This window comes from Prosopis cineraria, unplaced genomic scaffold (assembly GCF_029017545.1).
Source record: "Prosopis cineraria cultivar Desert tree isolate PC_DT_omini unplaced genomic scaffold, ASM2901754v1 PC3, whole genome shotgun sequence".
Lineage (NCBI taxonomy): Eukaryota > Viridiplantae > Streptophyta > Magnoliopsida > Fabales > Fabaceae > Prosopis > Prosopis cineraria.
In genome coordinates, this window is record NW_026555334.1 from 30,621,164 (window position 1) to 30,631,445 (window position 10,282).

Sequence of the window (10,282 nt, forward strand, 5' to 3'; positions counted from 1 at the left end):
CTTCTCAAGGTGTTAAAGGATCCTTCATCCATTCTGTAATAAAAATAAAATCTCTATTCAATGTTTGTGTAGGAATTATTTCAATTCATATTTAAAAAAATAAGTCTATATATTGAATAATTTGAGTCATGGGCTAATTTGGTATACTCCAAGTTATATGTCATTATTAGCTGGAATGGTAGGAGCAACATTTAAACTACAAGTAGATATTGCTTCAAGAAAAGGTAATATTGTGTTTGGCGCTCACAAGACTTGTGCTATTTGATTTTAGTGTTACTTGTTATATGCCTAGAATCATGATAGCAATTCCTATTAGTGAGATGTGTTGATGGATCAAGTGTATGGAAAACTTTTACCATCAAACCTCCTCTTCTCGCAAATGATGCCGGCGATGACAGGAGGAAGGAAGTTTCAATCTATTATAGCAGCTAGAAAGGAAAGAAACGAGGAACTGCAGCGAACACTATTAAGTAATGCCGCAGGCTGATCGGAAATGGGAAGAGGGCGAGGAGGTCTCAAGAGAAAGGCGGAGCACTCTCACCTCACTAGAATGATCGAGACAATGAGGAAGTAGAGGATGAAAATGAGAAATGCCCCGCATAGTGTCTGCCCTCTTTTATTTAGTTTTTTAAATAGGGGTAAAATGGTAATTTGTTAAAGGCTGAAGCAAAATGATAAAATTTCTCACTGTTGGCCCCCGGAAGGTTTAAATTGTGGACCATTAAATAATTGGTTGCATAATTTCCACTCAAACAGCTCTTCTTCTTGCTAAATTTGCTCCCGAAACTAATAAAAGTACTCTTAAAGTATATTATTACCTCGTTTAAATTTTTCTTAAGAATAATGGGTTATCCACATTCTCCTTCCTTAAGAAATTCAGTCCTCCGAATTTAAGTATGCTTACCTCAATATTTTGAACAATTGTAGATACTTGACACATTTTTACTTTTAACTTCTTAAGCAGCTTCCTTGACGGTTATGCCACACACTCCGACTAAAGCAATTTCTTTTTCAATCACAAATTTTTCACTTATCTATCAACAATAGTAATATAAAACTTTTTCATATGATAAATCTGAGTCTATCAGTATCCCTTAAGTCTTGATCACATAGGAAGGGATATACAGGTTTTTTTTGCTACATCATACAACTCCTAAAAATTGTAATCGCAATTTTAATCTCTATTACTACACACCTTTCCACTAAATCCAAGAAGTTATCCAATCAGCCACTACGAGCCAAAATATAAGATTTAAACATATTCAAACATTATTTCATATTGATCCTCAGTTGGGATAGTACCCAAAGCCTCTTGAAAGGCTGATCAAAGACACAAAGTAAACTAGAACCGTGATCTAACCACTTATAATGGTCAAACTTTATGCAATCCTACAGACTCTATAATCATTGATGTACTCAAAATTTTCTACTGCTGACCTTAATTTGTGTACAACCCAAGTATCTTGAGATAAAATCCATTACCACCCTTCCTCATATTATCCCACAATACAATGGTTTATTTATTTAACAATTTTGATATATTTTTGCTAACCTTGTGAATAATATTTATTGTACATTGAGTTTAATATATTATTTATGATACCCTCTGCTTAATATATGTCTAATTTACTATTACATCTTAATATTCCCTCCTAGACAATAAAAAATTTATATCAATTTATTTTCTTATTGCTACGGACAACTTGCATAGTTTTGATTTTTTTTTTTTCCTCAAGCATCTGTGACCTTAATACTTAGAGAAGAAATTGGCCAAAAAAAAAAAACACTTAGAGAAGAACCAATTTGCCTACAAGTCAAAATGCCCTTTTTCAAATTCACACTTGATTCCATTTACTCTAGTCTATGAATCCATTTGCCAATGGTCTCTTACTACTACTACTACTATATGCACTAATTATCCATTGATTTTCTACTTAATATCAACTCTGGCAAGTAAGATGATAAATACTAAATAATATAATCATAATTCTTCAACAGTTCCATCATACTTCTCCTACCTTTAGCAACAAATTTTTTTTACCAAACATCTAATGTTCAACATTCCAATCCAATTCAATGAAATATATAACTTTTAATTCTCTTTCCCAACCATTTTCAATCATCTAAGTATGACTTCTAAAGCAATAATATACTTTATAAAGTTTCAACTTTGCAATTCTCAATAATCTAGAGTTCAAAGAAGATCTCAATAACTTTAAATAAAATCCTTTGCAAAAAGGAAAAAAAAAAACATCTAGATTTACAAATAACAATGTCCAAATATTATCATTCATATAACTAATTTCCTCTATAATGCTTTAGCCATACCAAGTTATTTACTTCCCTTAGACTTTGCATCAAACACTTTTTGGTGCATTAATTCGACCATACACTTAGGAGGCTCAAACCTTCCATCTTTTATCCAATAATTTATCAATAACCATACCATCCTAAAATTTAAACATTTACATATAAGTTCATAATCAAATTCCTTTAATTTGCAACCTACAAGTTAAATTCATGGATCGATGACACCCAACTAAATATACTTCCCACAATAATTAATGAAGTTTCAAAAAAACATATAAAATAAAGCAAAATTCTCCTAAGGGGTATTTTATCGAACATCTTGTGAGCATGAATCCTTTAGCAATTACCAAACTTCCTTTCCCTCAAATTTCATTTCTCAAATTTTCTAATATCAGTAATTAAAATAATCCAACTCTCCTAGTTAAATCCTTCAGCATATATAAATTTTTTTTTTATAATCAAGAGAAATCAAATTTCCACTTTGCACTACTCACAGTTCTACAGAAAATGGAAGAAAAACTCACAATCTTAACCCATAAGCATATCATGCAGCAATAAGGAAGTGAGAGATCAAAGCTTCTTACCCCTACAAACCACCAACAGCATAAAAGAGGAAGGAGAAGAACAAGGGAGGGAAAAATTCTATTTCCTAGATATAGTTATGATGGAGGAAGGAAAAGAGGAGGTTGACAACAACCTCCAACAGCGGCTACAAGACTCTTGCCCATACACCTCCTCTCCAGTAACCTCCTCTTCTCGTAAATGATGCCGGCGATGATAAGAGGAAGGAAGTTTTGATCTGTTATAGTGGCTAGAAAGGAAAGAAATGAGGAATCATAGCGAACACTCTTAAGCATGCTGGCGAGCTGATCGAAAATGGGAAGAGGGAGAGGAGGTCTCAAGAGAAAGGCCGAGCACTTTTACCTTGCTGGAATGATCGAGAGAATGAGGAAGTAGAAGATGAAAATAAGCAATGCCCTTATGTATGTGTCTGCCCTCTTTTATTTATTTTTTTTAAATAGGGATAATTTGTTAAAGGCTGAAGCAAAAGGATAAAATTTCTAACTGTTGGCCCCTGGAAGGTTCGAACTGTGGACTAATTAAATAATTGGTTACATAATTTCTATTAAAATAGCTCTGCCTCTTGCTAAATTTGCTCCTAAAACTAATAAAAGTACTCTTAAAATATATTATTACCTTTTATATTTTTCTTAAGAATTATGGGTTATCACACCATAGGCCAGCCTTAGACTAATAAATACTCTCATTGGCCTTGAGCTCACCTTTAGTGGTAAAATCACTTGACTAAAGGTATTCAATCTCACTTTCAAACTATGGTTTCCCCCAATACACATAATGGAGTGTCATTGACTCCAACACCGTATCACACAGACACTAAGCAATCCATGTAATGTCCACCTTGACATTACCAAAATTCACCACACAATCACAACATCCAATCATAATTAGGAGCAAGGATTTGCTCCTAATCTCATATTATATATATAAGGGTTAAAACTAATAATCTTTTAAAAATAATTGAGGAATATTTAGGATCCCATAAAAACCCTTTAAATTGATAGTTTGAGCTCAAACTTAATGTTTTATATAGGCATTGGAAGCATGGAAAAGTTTTGGGAAGCAAACCACTTCAAAACAGGGCTAAAAATGTCATTTTAGAGTGTTTTGGTCCATGTGCCGTGGCTCGTGGTCCGTGCGCCGTGGCTTGTGGCACAGAATGCCATGTTTTCTCATTGTACCATGCGCCGCAGCTTGCGCGAAATGCGTCGCGTGTCTATGACAACATTTCTAGATGAACTTTGAATGCGCCCCATTTTCACATCCAACGTCCGATTGGAGTGATTCAATCGCCCACGCGAAGCTTATTCAATAAACTAACTAATGGTACAAGTATCATTATGATCTGACACCGTATGAGAATTTTAGATACTCAGATGCAAAATTAAGTTTTTTAAAGAAATTTTTAACCATCCAAGTATCCAAAACTCACAACTTATACCATTAACCCATCGTGAGGCTTGAACCAAGTCCAATGGATCAAAATACACTTGAATGACCAATCAAACACACAAAACATACCAAACAGGAAATTTGGCCACTCAATAGCCATTTTGCCTAATATGGCCAAAATGCACAATTAGCACTACAAGCACTATTTGGCCTCTATTGCCACATAATACACTACCAATACATTGTCACCACATAGATAAAACATTCCTTGCACTTGTATTAGTATTTTAGTACATCACCATAAAAATTACCACATAATCACCTCATATACAATATTGGTCTAAAATACACAACAACATAGTATGAAACAAGTGCAACCAATCAAAATGATATGCATTCCTAGTTGGCAACATATAATTTCATATAACAAGTTTATGTGCACCACTCAAACCAAAATCGAGCTTTACAAAGAGTGTAGCAGATATGCTAGCCCCTGCTCGATTCCCTCCCTGGCTCAGTCTTACTGGTAGCACCTGTAAAATGATAATCCACGGGGTAAGATAAAAATCTCAATAACTAAGATAATCTATATTATTGATTAACAAGCCAAGTTATAAACAAGCATTAAAAAAAGTAACATGATCACATCATATAAGATCACCACAAATTTGCATACATGATCCCTAACCATCCGGTCCTCTAATACTACTGGCCGAACTAGTAGGCTATTTCACAGAACTAAACCACATGTATGGTTCCCAAGCTCACTATCCATGGTAGGACTACTCGGCCAAGGTGTCCTAAACCAATTCTAGACTATTGGTTCCCCCTATTACAAGCAATTGGGGTGTCGTTACTCTAACACCGCATCCTACGGATGCTAAGGAGCATAGTCTCCAACTCTGCACCCTTTTGGGTACTAAGGAGAGTAAGTCTCCAATACCGTACCCATTTTTCGGGCAGTAAGGAGAGTAAATGCTGCACCTGGCATCCCGAGGTGCTAGCAATCCCATATGGACTTAAATCTTCACTATCTCCACTAGGGTGACCTCCCATCCTCTAATATGCCACATTTCACTACATATCTCCACTTGACCATGTATAATCAACTTTCCAAACAAATATAACAAAATCATACCATTTACTTTCAAAATATAGAATTTTACAAACCAATACTCCACTTTTTTAAAATAGTTAACCTTTAAAGAATTTATGCATATATACTCAACAAGTCATAGAAAAGCAACTTGAGAATAACTTATACAAGGTAATAAACAATGCAAATTATCTAGTTACCTTAATCCTTTTGTTACTAAAAGGGTTACTCGTGGTACTAATTCTCTTCTTGTATTAAGGTAAGTCTTCCCACACCACAATCTACAACACAAGTACTATATGTTACTTTTCAATTAACACAAGCACTATTAGCTAATAATAACCTCCCAATTCTCCCACTTCTCACTCATATTCTCAACAAATAGACTTGTCAAGATTAAAATTTGTTCACATCATCCCTTCAAGTCTCTTTCTAACTCTATCACAACATAAAACTCAATATCTCAACTTCTCACACATCAACACCCTATGATCAAGTTGGGGCTTTATCTAAAATTCACCAAACAAGAAAGTAGCTTCCTATTACCACATATCTAAGATCAATAAACCTAAATTTAACCTTTAGAGGCAATAGAAACCTTCAAAATATTGACTCATGGCTTAATCCAATCAGACCAAATTCTCACTCTTTCAAATCCTATGAAAAGTGAGATGAAAAGGTAGAGGAGAAGGGTAGGAAACTTACCTAGGAGTTTGAAGGCTCAAATCATCTTCAAAATCCTCCCAAATTGATGCCCTAGCAGTGCCCAAAGTTGCCCCCTTTGTGCTCTAGGTTTTTCACCTTAAAAACTGTCCATTTCTGTTGATTCCTGAAAATTTAAGTTGCCTGCTGTGCCGTGCGCCGCTGTACACGCCACACAAGCCGCGGCTCACGGCACAGCGAGCAATAACTTGATTTTGCTCCCCCGATGCTTCCTGACTTGATCCGACTTTCATCCTATCTCAATTTAGAGCTAAATATGACCCAAAAATCCAATTAGCTACCCAAAAACATAATTAAATAAATTAATCATATTTTTAACTAATTTATCCCTTAATTAATCCATTTTTCCAGATTTGAAGTTTTAGGATGTTACAGTCCAAATCTCTAACACTGCACCTCAATAGGCACTAAGGAGATAATCTCTAACACCATACCTCAAAAGGTGTAATGTCTACCTTGATATTACCAAAATTCACCACACAATCACAATAACCAATCATAATTAGGAGCAAGGATTTGCTCCTAATCACACATTATCCATATAAGGGTTTAAATTAATAATCTTTTTAAAATAATTGTGGAATAATTGAGATCCCATAAAAACCCTTTAAATTGATAGTTTGAGCTCAAACTTAATGATTTAAATAGGTATTGGAAGCATGGAAAGGTTTTGGGAATCAAACCACTTCAAAAGGGCCAAAAATGTCATTTTTGAGTGTTTTGGTTCGTGCATCGCGGCTCGTGGTCCGTACGCTGCAGCTTGTGGCACAGAATGCCAAGTTTTCCTGCTGTACCGTGCGCCGCAGCTTGTGGCACAGAATGCCAAGTTTTCCTGCTCTACGTGCACCGTGGCTTGCGCGAAATGCACCGTGGTGCACATGTCCATGACAGTAATGCTGTCATGACAGCTTTTTTGGACAAACTTCAAACGTGTGCCATTTTCACATACGATGTCCGATTGAAGTGATTCAAGCGCCCACGCGAAGCTTATTCAATAAGCTAACTAATGGTATTTCGTTATGATCCGACACCGTATGAGAATTTTGGACACTCGAATACAAAAGTCAGTTTTTCAAAGAAATTTTCAACCATCCAAGTACCCAAAACTCATAACTTATACCATTAACCCATTGTGAGGCTTGAACCAAGTCCAATAGACCAAAATACACTTGAGTGACTAATTAAACATATAAAAACTTACCTTGCACTTGTATTATTATTTTAGCCCATCACCATAAAAATTACCACATAATCACCTCATATACAATATTGAGCTAAAATACACAACAACATAGTATGAAACAAGTGCAATCAATCAAAATGATATGCATTCCTATTTAGAAACATATAATTTCATATAACAAGTTTATGTGCACCACTCAAACCAAAATCAAGCTTTACAAAGAGTGTAGTAGATATGCTAGCCCCTGCCCGATTCCCTCCCTGGCTCAGTCTCACTGGTAGCACCTATAAAATGATAATCCATGGGGTGAGATAAAAATCTCAGTAACTAAGATAGTCTACATTATTGATTAACAAGCCAAGTTATAAACAAGCATTAAAATAAGTAACATGATCACATCATATAAGATCACCACAAATTTGCATGCATGATCCTTAACCATCCGGTCCTCTAATACTCCCGACCGAACTAGTAGGCTATTTCACAGAACCAAACCACATGTTTGGCTCCCAAGCTCACCATCCATGGTAGGACTACCTAGCCAAGGTGTCCTAAACCACTTCTGGACTACTGGTTCCCCCTATTACAAGTAATTAGGGTGTCGTTACTCCAACACCACATCCTACAGATGCTAAGGAGCATAGTCTCCAACTCTGCACCCTTTTGGGTACTAAGGAGAGTAAGTCTCTAACACCGCATCCATTTTCAGGCAGTAAGGAGAGTAAATGCTGCACCTGGCGTCCCAAGGTGCTAGCAATCCCATATGGACTTAAATCTTCACTATCTCCACTAGGGTGACCTCCCACCCTCTAATATGCCACATTTCACTACATATCTCCACTTAACCATGCATAACAAAATCATACCATTTACTTTCAAAATATAGAATTTTACAAACAAATACTCTGCTTTTTCTAAAATAGATAACCTTTAAAGAATTTATACATATATATACTCAACAAATCATAGAAAAGCACTTGAGAATAACTTATACAAGGTAATAAACAATACAAATTATCTAGCTATCTCAACCCTTTTGTTACTAAAAGGGTTACCCGTGGTACTAATTCTCTTCTTGTGTCAATGGAAGTCTTCCCACGCCACAATCTACAACATCAAGTTCTATATCTTAATTTTCAATTAACACAAGCACCATTAGCTAATAATAACCTCCCAATTCTCCCACTTCTCACTCAAATTCTCAACAAATAAACTTGTCAAGATTAGAATTTGTTCACTTTATCCCTTCAAGTCTCCTTCGAACTCTATCACAACATAAAACTCAACATCTCAACTTATCACACTTCAACATCCCATGATCAAGATAAAGCTTGATCTAACTTCCACTAAACAATAATGTAGCTTCATATTACTACATATCCAAGATAAATAAACATAAATTAAACCTTTAGAGTCAATAGAAACCTTCAAAACATTGACCCATGGCTTAATCCCATCAGACCAAAATCTCACTCTTCTAAATCCCATGAAAAATGAGATGAAAAGGTAAAGGAGAAGGGTAGGAATCTTACCCAAGAGTTTGAAGGCTCAAATGATCTTCAAAATCCTTCTAAATTGATGCCCTAGCAGTGCCCAAAGTTGCCCCCTTCGTGCTCTATGTTTCCCAACACAAAATCTGATTTTTTCTGCTGATTCCTGAAAATTTAAGTTGCCTGTTGTGCCGTGCACCACAGCACACGCCATGCAAGCCGCGGCTCACGGTACAGCGAGCAACAACTTGATTTTGCTCCCCTTGATGCCTCCCGACTTGATTCAACTTTCATCATATCTCAATTTAGAGCCAAATATGACCCAAAAATCCAATTAGCCACCTAAAAACATAATTAAATAAATTAATCATATTTTTAACTAATTTATCCCTTAATTAATCCATTTTTTCCAGATTTGAAGATTTAGGATGTTACAAAAGGCACTGAGGAGATATAATTCTTTAACATCGAACCTTGTCGGGAACTACGAAGAATAAGCCATATGGTCTTATCACCACACTCTACACGGGTGAACTCCCACCCTTATGATCATGCTTACCAAACAAATCATAGGTTCCCAGTCACCGCTTTACTCATATATATATACACACACACATACACATTTCTATATCAAATTACACAATTTCATTACTCGTTTAATCAAAATTCCTTTTTATACAATAATCATTCAGTGCTACAAAACAAGCTCAGTTTAAAATAATTTCATACACTATAAAACTAGATGGTTATTCAGAAGTACAAAACCACATGTGAGAGAATGAGGTGTTCACGCGTGATTTATCATATTCAATTTTTTGGAACAACTCTAGTGCAAATTCACACATGATTATACCAGTCATTTATAAGAAAATGTACTAATAGATAGAATCATTATTCTAATGATCTCTCAAGTTTTAAAACTATATAAGTGATTCATTTTGAACTAAAACAAAAACTAATGAACCTTGAGCAAACAAATTATCATTTGTACACTTGTGATAAAGGCATTGTTGAGTCCTAACCATACCCTATCGGGCACTAAGGAGTTGTCAAACTAGCTTGATGTCTCATGGTAATAGTCCTATAGTATGCTATACTGGATTACCCATGGTAATAGCCCATATAATGCTGCACTGGATGTCCCATGGTGTCAGCCTAACCATATAGATTTTTCTCTCACATATCTCCACACACACATATCCCTACCTATCCTAGATAAACTCCCACCCTCAATGATCATATTGTTTTACAATTTCCACTACTTATCCACATTTCCACAACATATATATACTTCCATATCATATATGTATATATCCATTGAAATCAATGACTTTTCAAATTTCATTTCACAAACCAATATTCATGCTAAAACCATTTCAATAACAATCATGCATAAAACTCATAAATTCATAATTTATCATTTGGTATTCACTTCTACACAGTTATAATAGTTAATAAACATAATAAACTATATGGTTACCTCAACCCTTCTGTTTACTAAAAAAGGTT